General features: G+C 46.0%; 1 long non-coding RNA gene across 1 annotated transcript; it reads left to right on the top strand.

Annotated features, from left to right (window-relative positions):
* Positions 1-432: 432 nt before the first annotated feature.
* LOC309341524 lies at positions 433-2,195 on the top strand. Its single transcript, XR_014156372.1, has 2 exons — positions 433-626; positions 794-2,195. It is a non-coding gene; the product is annotated as an uncharacterized lncRNA (long non-coding RNA).
* The last annotated feature ends 6,431 nt before the right edge of the window (positions 2,196-8,626 follow it).

Genomic DNA, 8,626 nt, shown 5'->3' with positions numbered 1-8,626 from the left:
CTTGCAACTCTTCCTTTACCGCGGGGCAAGGGCAGGCCGCTTACATTGAATGCGGGCGGCGGCCTCGGCTGGGATCCCGACCAGAGCAGCGCCAAGAAGAGCGGGAGCGCCGCGCGGCGGGGGCGCCTTCGGGCCCCTTTCCAATTTCGCGGGCAGCTCAGCTGACATCCAGGGCCCCGCGCTGCTTGCCCGAGGCCGCAGGAAGGCCGTGCTGCTGCAGCTGCGGCGCTTGCACGTCAGCCGGGAGAGGAAAGGTGGCCCGGCCTGACCCCCCCCCCGCCTCCGCCTCCGCCTCTTGGCTCAGCCTTCGCCGCCGGCAAATCCGTGGCTTCGCTTCTCCTCGCCCGATTCACTTTCCCCTTCCGGGCTCCCGCTGGCACGTGGATTTGCAACGTGACTTTGCCCCCCCCCCCCCGCCGCGCAGCTGGGAAAGTTTGCCAAATAAAACCAGAGAGAGAAGCCCAGCGCCCGCTTGCAGAGTGACGAGGCGAAAATGCGATTCTGCACTGTTTTAAGATTTGCTGCTGAGAGGGGACTTGGATTGGTGCAGTTAAGTGCAGATCAACTGATTTAATTGCACAAGCCAATACCAGGTAGAAATACGAAAACTCTTCCTTTTAAAACATGTAAATACAGTAGTACGAAATGGCGATATGCTTGAGGAGGGGAGAATGTTCACAAAACGGGAGAGGGGAAACACTGGTTTGCATTTGCTATAACTGAGTTCTCTGCAGAATTGAGAGTTAGCTACTTGTCTATGTGACCTGAAAGTTTGCATTTGCCTACATTACAGAATTTGGATAATGTGTAATCATGAACATAGAGAGAGCCTTGCTGGATCAGAGTAGAAACTCTCTCAACTCTCTCGCTCCAGATGCCTATGGGAAGCCTCATGCCGGACATTGCAGGGGGTTGGACTAGATGACCCTCGGGGTCTCTTCCATCTCTACAATCCTGTGTTTCTGTGACATGAGCACAGCAGATTCTCCCCACTCATGGTCATCAAAGGCATACCTTCTCCAAGACTGAAGCCACATCCATTATGATGAGCCCCTCTTGATAGTCTTATTCTCCATTCATTTGTCTAACTGCCTTTTAAAGCCGCCCGCATTGGTGGCAATCACTCCATCCTGTGTTCTCACACATAATGCTAAGTCACAGTTGAAATAAACTTCACTTTAAGTTGCCACAGGAAGGAAACAATGTCAGAAGGGGGTCACAGTCGGGAAAGGGCTGGGAAATGCTTCTCTAGACAATACTGGCACCCCCCAGATTATGAGAAATCTTAGCAAGTCACTTGCGGGAGAAGAACTAGAATGAGCTATCAGTAAAGAGACCATGCAAATAAAATTAAAGTTCAGTATCTGGGTAGAAACACACATATTCCCTTAATCACTTAGAGATGGTGAGTTTCATGAGAGAAGGCTGATAGCTTAGTAAAGTCATAAATCAAACTGGAACCTGGATGCAGAATACACCTTACACGTGACAACTGAGGACTAAGGATTCTTTATGTTAACTAATGGCACACCTCCATGGTGGAGCATATTTGTCACCCTATCACTTGTTGACTGTTTGCTATACTGTTTTCTCTCCCTATATATATATATATATATTCCCTTCTCTATAACATGCATTAGATCACAAGCCTTGTAGGGCTTGCTGTTGGGTTTTTTAAAAGACACTTCAAGTAAAAAATGAGCAGTTTGGGGTGCAAAGTTCTATTATAGCTTATGCCTTGCAGTCCTAGTTTTCTTCTTTACATTCCCCTTTACACAGGGGTTGATTTAAAAATGCAAACCTCCACACACCAAAGTCCGTTTTACCACTTGAAACTGTCATCTCATTTTGCTTCTGTAAACTGCATTGTATTTGAATTAATGTACAAGTTCCGTCCATAGTGTCTGATTAGTGAGGAATTCTTCACATATGCAAATCACCAATGTGGTTATCAAATGATGACTGTACAGTTGTAAACCATCCCATGAGCATGTCTGTCTGCTTAAAGGGTGTTGTTGTTGTTGTTACAGAACAAATATCATGGGAGGGCTGGGAAACAAACCTAATAAGTTATCAGTTAACCACTACTGAATCTCTTAAATCATGACTGCCTTTGTTTTAAAGTCACAAATAAACAATGTAACAGTAGCATTATTTTCCAAGAAAGGAAAGTCCTGCTGAAAACATTCTCAAGATTTGATGTACAGTATTCATGTTTTCCAATGGCATGAAAACACTGATACAAAATGTCTGTTCCTAAATTAGGAAAAAGCACTCCCATTTATTTCCAGTTGTAGCATGCCATGCCCTTGCTATAATTTGGTGAGAAACTGGTAAACAGACAGTTTTCCTTCAAGCTTCAAAAACAAGGTAAATTCAACAGCGAATGAAAGGTAGCACTAGGATAAGGCTACTGCTCTACGGATAAGAACAGGGGTTGGAAACTTTTTTTAGCCGTGGGCTGGTCCACTGTTCCTCAGAGCTTGTGGGGGGCCAGAGAAGTGGCGGGGCGGGGGGGGGGGGGGCTGGAAGAAGAGGTGAGGGCAGCCAGCCACTGCGCTTACCTTCCCAGGAGCGCATTTGATCTCAGTGGGTGGGCTTGAGCACTTCTTCAGGCACTGAACAAGCGGCCTTGAAACGATTGCTGCTTGCTTGCGAGTAAGCGCATCTTTAGGGCTCTTAGTGTCTGTGCATCCAGCGGCAGGGCAGGGTGCAGCTACACGCTGAGACGCCGCGTCTCCGGCCGGTCTCCGGGCGGCACAGGTGGGAGCTGGCAGGGAGGGGAGGGGACTTCCGGAGGTGGCCAGGCAGGAGGAGCCAGAGCCGGCGGGGGGCGCTGCCTTGCCTCCTTGCGACAGGAGGAAGAGGCCGGGCGGCGGCGGCGGCGGCGGCGGCGGCTCTGCCAGTCACCTCGGTGTGGTGCAGGGACGTCTCTGCCAATCAAATGCCGCTGAGGTGAACCAGGCTCAGTGATTGAGTGGCGGAGCCACCACTGCTGGGCCTCTTCCTCCCGTCGCCATCGCTGGGAGTCTTGGCTTCGCAGCGTGGGGTGTGGGCCGGATTTACAACCCAGGTGGGCCTGATCTGGCCCGCCGACCCTAGTTTGCTGACCCCTGGATAAGAACATTATTTAAGCTTAAATATTTGGAACACAGGTGATTAATATAGTTGTGACCAAGATGGTGATGTTCATTTATGCCCAGGTTTAAAAAAGTTGCTCAGTTGCTGTTAGCCCTGCAAGATCTGCGTATTCAGAGGCAGTGGACCTCTCCAGATGCTGGAGAGAAACAGTGGGAGAACTTTATATTATCTGATGTTAAGAAGAGAGACAGCAGTATGTGTGGGGGGGGGGTGAAATGAAAATATATATTGTGTATACAAGTTCTGCGTCTAATGCTGGAGGCCTATTTCAAGTCAAAACAAGGTGAAGTCACATTTACTTCTCCCCAGGATCTTTATCATTTGCTTCAGCAAGGGACTCACCTCCGGGAGCTGCCCTTTACCTGCCAGCCCTTTGACACTCCTTGCTGCACTCCCTTTCCAGCTTGAAAAACATTGCCACCTGCACCTTCCTTGCTTATAAGAGGCCTTTGTGTGGAAATATTCACAGTTTCTGCTTTCCCCTGCTTGGCTGCAATGTGACCACTTCCTCACATGTTCAAGTTGTTTATCTTAGCTCTTCCCTGCAAGGCCCTCAAAGTCTTTGATTAGTCATCTAGGCAACCCCCCCTGCATGTCTCTCTCCTCCTGCCTGGGCATATCTCTCTCTGTGTGAGAGAGGGCTTTTCTGCACTAGATTCATGGAAGAGGTCAGCAGTTTAGATATAATATTTGGCATAGAATTTAGGTGAGTTTTGTGTCTCTGCTTAAGGCCTAAACTACATACAGTGGTACCTCGGGTTACATACACTTCAGGTTACATACGCTTCAGGTTACAAACTCCGCTAACCCAGAAATAGTACCTCGGGTTAAGAACTTTGCTTCAGGATAAGAAGAGAAATCACGTGGCGGCAGTGGGAGGCCCTATTAGCTAAAGTGGTGCTTCAGGTTAAGAACAGACCTCCAGAATGAATTAAGTTCTTAACCCAAGGTACCATTGTATTACAACAGTGGTTTGCAGAGCTGACTGGCCCCCTCCTTATTAGGTACCAGACACCTGAGTGGGGCATGAGCTTTTTGGAAGACACAGGATGTGAATAACCTGAGCACAAAATGCAAACATTTTATCTTCTCTGTATCGTTCCAATTTTAGTATATGTGCTGCCGAAGCGAGCACTCAAAATGCAAACATTTTAAGTGCAGAAAGCACCCACACACCAGTGACAGACCCTGCTTGTCTGATTCAGAATGTATCTGTGTGAATTAGATTCATTTGATGGGCAGTTGCTGACAATTCATTACTGAACTTCTGACACTGCAATTCCTCCAGGCGCCAGTGTCCTCTTGATCATGTTACTGGGAGCAAGATGGGTTTTAGAGGCCTCCTTCCAGCCCCCACCATTCCCACCCTGAGCATGCCAACAGCACACTTCCCAAAACTTATGAAAGGCAGGAGGCATCAAAGAGGGTTCCCACGAACCTCTGGGGCTTCTGATGGAGGCTTGGATGTTTTTGTGACTATGTGCCACGTTATCTAGGCAAACCTTGAGAATTCCCATATGCAGCATCCAGGTCCAGGAGGGAGCAAAGAAGTGCAGTTTCTCCATACTCTCTGGTATTCATGGGATGCCCTGTGTAAGATCGGGCCTCAACCAGCAGCCCTGAGTTCTTGACAGCACCAACCAAAAAACCCTTGCTTTTGGTAAAAGCTTGGAGAGGCAAAAAACCACAGGGGTGGGTGCTTGTGGCAAGGGAGGTGTCAGAGGTCAAAATGGATCCATTTACGATCTGCTTGGACTCCAGATTTTCAAACTTTAAAACATCCTTTGTTATAACCAGCATCATGAATTGAACTTCAAAAGACAACAAGGAGCCAGTGCAGACATTTCAAAATGCCATGTTCCACCTGGGGTGGGGGAGAAAAATGTTGGTTCAAGGAAAAATAGATATAAAAGGAGAATTCTCTGGATGCCAAGATTCAGGTTTGGGCAAGTATTCTTTGCTGAGAGAACCCCACCAGAGATTTAAAATCACAAAATACGCTGCAAAGTGAAGTGTGGAAATATAGTCTGTTAGACCTTTAAAATATGCCTGTCTGCACTCCTTCTAAAGTTTCCCTCTTCCTCTAGCATAGAAAAAGACCACATGTTTGGTAAGTTAAAATTGGTTTACTTACAAATTCTCCAAAGGTCAAATCCAAGTTCCACAGGCAGTATAACTTGACTTAGTTCCCAAGTAGTGAAACTTAATTATTACTATAGGAACTCGATAATGACTTGTGAGAGCCCTGTGGTCTGAGTAGACTGCAGAGAACAAAGGCTTGATTACATAGTCCCTCCCCAGGATAGAGAGTTTGTCCATACAAAGTTCTTCCAGACTTTACCACAGCTTGAAAATGAATTGGCAAGCAGATGCTGCAAGCATTTAAATAAGTATGAATGTTGGCATGTTTAGCCTGGAAAAGAGGAGACTGAGAGGAAATACGATAGCCATCTTCAAATATCTGAAGGGCTGTCACATGGAGGATAGAGCAAGCTTGTTTTCTCCTGCTCTGGAGGGAAGGACCAACTGCTTCAAGTTACAAGAAAAAAGATTCCAACTAAACATCAGGAAGAACTTTCTGTCAGTTAGATAGTGGAACAGAGTCCCTTGGAAGGTGGTGGACTCTCCTTCCTTGGAGGTTTCTAAGCAGAGGTTGGGTGGCCATCTGTCAGGGATGCTTTAGTTGAGATTCCTGCATTGCAGGGGGGTATACTAGATGACTCTTGGGGTGCACTACAGTTCTATGATTCTATGAATGCACACAACCAAGGTCAAGGCCTTGCTCACCTCAGTCCTGCAAATACCAAAGGAACCCCTCCGCCCGGTTCCATGCCCCAGGATCCACTAGTTTACCTTGGAGCACAGGGAGGAGACAAGTAGTGGCAGTGGGGATGGGCCTCCCCTGGTCCTTGGAGGGAAGGATGCAAATAGCCTCATTTTGCTTGCAGAGATTCTAAGGCTGAAAGTTCCCATACCCAGGAGGGGGAAATGCTCTGCTGGGAACCTGGGCCCACCCATTGCAGCTGCCATTCTCTTTTCTTAGTAGGGAGAAAGTATACTGTAGTGGTGGAGGTAGACATTCAAACACCTCTGAGACTTTTCAGAGCACTCGGATTGGCTGCTTGTAAAAGGCTCAAGCTTTTGCAAGCTTTTGAACCTAATCGTTTGCAAAAGCTCAACTCTTTTTAAAGGTTGAATGGAAAGAATGCTCTTCCTCTTGAATTAATCTGGAAATGTGTGTGTGTGTGTGTGTGTATAGCCAGCTTCTCTATCAAAAAACTGCCTGTCTGTTTGCTTTTACCCCTCATTAGATAAGACCTTTCTGTTCCAGTCCATAGCTTCTGGCTTTTCGTTTCCAGGGCTTTTGAAAAATAAATAAATTCAAATACACAATGTAGGGCAATGGTATAATCCAGGCCACACCATCTTTTAAAATGTGGATCAGACAAACTGTACCAAACATTTTACAACTGTTTAGAATGAGAGGAGAGGGGGAAACAAAGCACCAACCCACACTGGGAACTGGGCCATTGAATGGGATATCCTCTTCTGAACCAGCTGGCTCTGTAGGGACATCCAAAAATTGTGAAGCCAAAAATAATGAGAGGACCTGAGAATGGAAAGAGAGAAGGGAGGGCCAAGTTTCAGCCACACTCCTGTGTGACCGTTCTTCTCTTGGAAGAGTCCAGAAGAGAGGACTCGTTTCCCTCTCCCTCTTCTGTGATGCTGAGCTAGGATCCTACTGGAGAATCTGAGTCACCCACAAGAGCTGCAGCTGGGGAGACAGGGAGAGAGGGGAAAGTGGAAGTTCAAAGCCCCGCCTGCCATTACTGTCAGCTCTGTAGGACTAGTGGGTATAGTGCTATAGACCTACACCCACTCTTTCCCCATGACCAGCTGTTCTAGGGCACAGTCAAATCCAATGCCTGCTGTTGTTAATATACAAATTTTACAGCAACACAAGGCTTTGTGTGAGATGCAGCCAGGCAGGTCAACTTTCTAATCCAAATACAGTATAACAGCTAAAGGAGTCAAACAAGGTTGCATATTGCCCCCCTTTGTGTTTAACATTTATATAATTCTCTTATTAAACATATTCAAGGGGCAGATATACTATTCTGATTCATAAAGATGATGCCATCATCTGTCTCAGACACAGATTGGCCTTAAAAGAGCTCTTATGGAATTAACCCAACATTGTAAGGAGGATCAATAAGTAATAAACTACAAAAAAATTGTTTTCTCCCATAGAAGGAAAACCTACAGAAGGCACATAGACAACCAAGACATTGAATAAATCACCTGTTTCAAATATCTGGGTGTCGTCTTTCAAGCTTCAAGAAAAAACACTGTCCATATTAATTACACCTCTTCTACGGTCCAAAAAAGTAGTGCAGCAATCTTAAGATTCCATTGAGCAAAGGGAAGAAATTTCATCTCAGCTGCTATCAAACTATTTGCTGCAAAACCCGTAGCACTATTATTATACGGTGCACAACTAGTCCCCTTCTCTAATTTGGAGCCTTATGAAAAAATACAATCAGGATTTCTAATATCAAGTCTCCAAACCCCTAAATGTGTTCCCAATGCAGCCCTGCGACTGGAGATGGGCCTATATAGGATTGAAGCTGGTGTGGTTAGTTACTCTGTACACATGGCTAAGACTTAATAAGACCCCAACTGGGCTGCTCTCTTTGAGTAATAATTATCAAACAAAATGGTGGAAGGGAAAACTGGCTTTATATGACCTTTCTCCTGAATATATTTTAGGCCTGGAAATGGGAAGTGCTAGAAGTATAATTAAAGAATGAATCTGGGATACAGAATTTCAAATTGATCTTAACCGATCCTCCAAAATTCTGATATGAACCTCAAAGATCCTTTCCAGCAAATTATTTAAGTGCCCTGGACAACCCTAAACACCACTGGGCATTTTCCAGAGCCCATTTTAATGTATCACTGAAACCTGGTTACGACCAGCAGTACCAGACACAGCGGTGGAGCTGACTAATCAAGTAATTTATCGTCATGACAGAGACAGTAATTCTGGTAAGACAAGAGGAGGAGGAATCTGCATTTACATATATAGGGAGTGGTGTGTTAATAGCAAAGTAGTCTATACGCACTGCTCACCAGATGTGGAATTGATGGCGGTTACTTGCAGGCCATTTTATCTGCCTAGTGAAGTAACTGTGATAATTATCATGGGCGTTTACATTCCACCTGGTGCTAATGTCACAGCAGCACTTTCTAAATTATACGACGTCATCTCCATGCAGCAGCAAATACATCCAGAGGGTACCCTGGTTGTGGCGGGGGACTTTAATCAAGCTTGTCTGAAGACAGTTTTTCCTAAGTTTGAACAGTATGTGAAATCACCCACTAGAGGGAAGAATATTTTGGACTGAGTGTACTCCAATCTGAAGCAGACGTACAGGGCAATCTCCCTCCCCCACTTAGGTTCATCTGACCATTCCTCACTCTT

This window comes from Podarcis erhardii (genome assembly GCF_964252035.2).
Source record: "Podarcis erhardii genome assembly, chromosome: 5".
Classification (NCBI taxonomy): Eukaryota; Metazoa; Chordata; class Lepidosauria; order Squamata; family Lacertidae; genus Podarcis; species Podarcis erhardii.
This window is presented reverse-complemented; position numbering and strand designations above follow the sequence as displayed.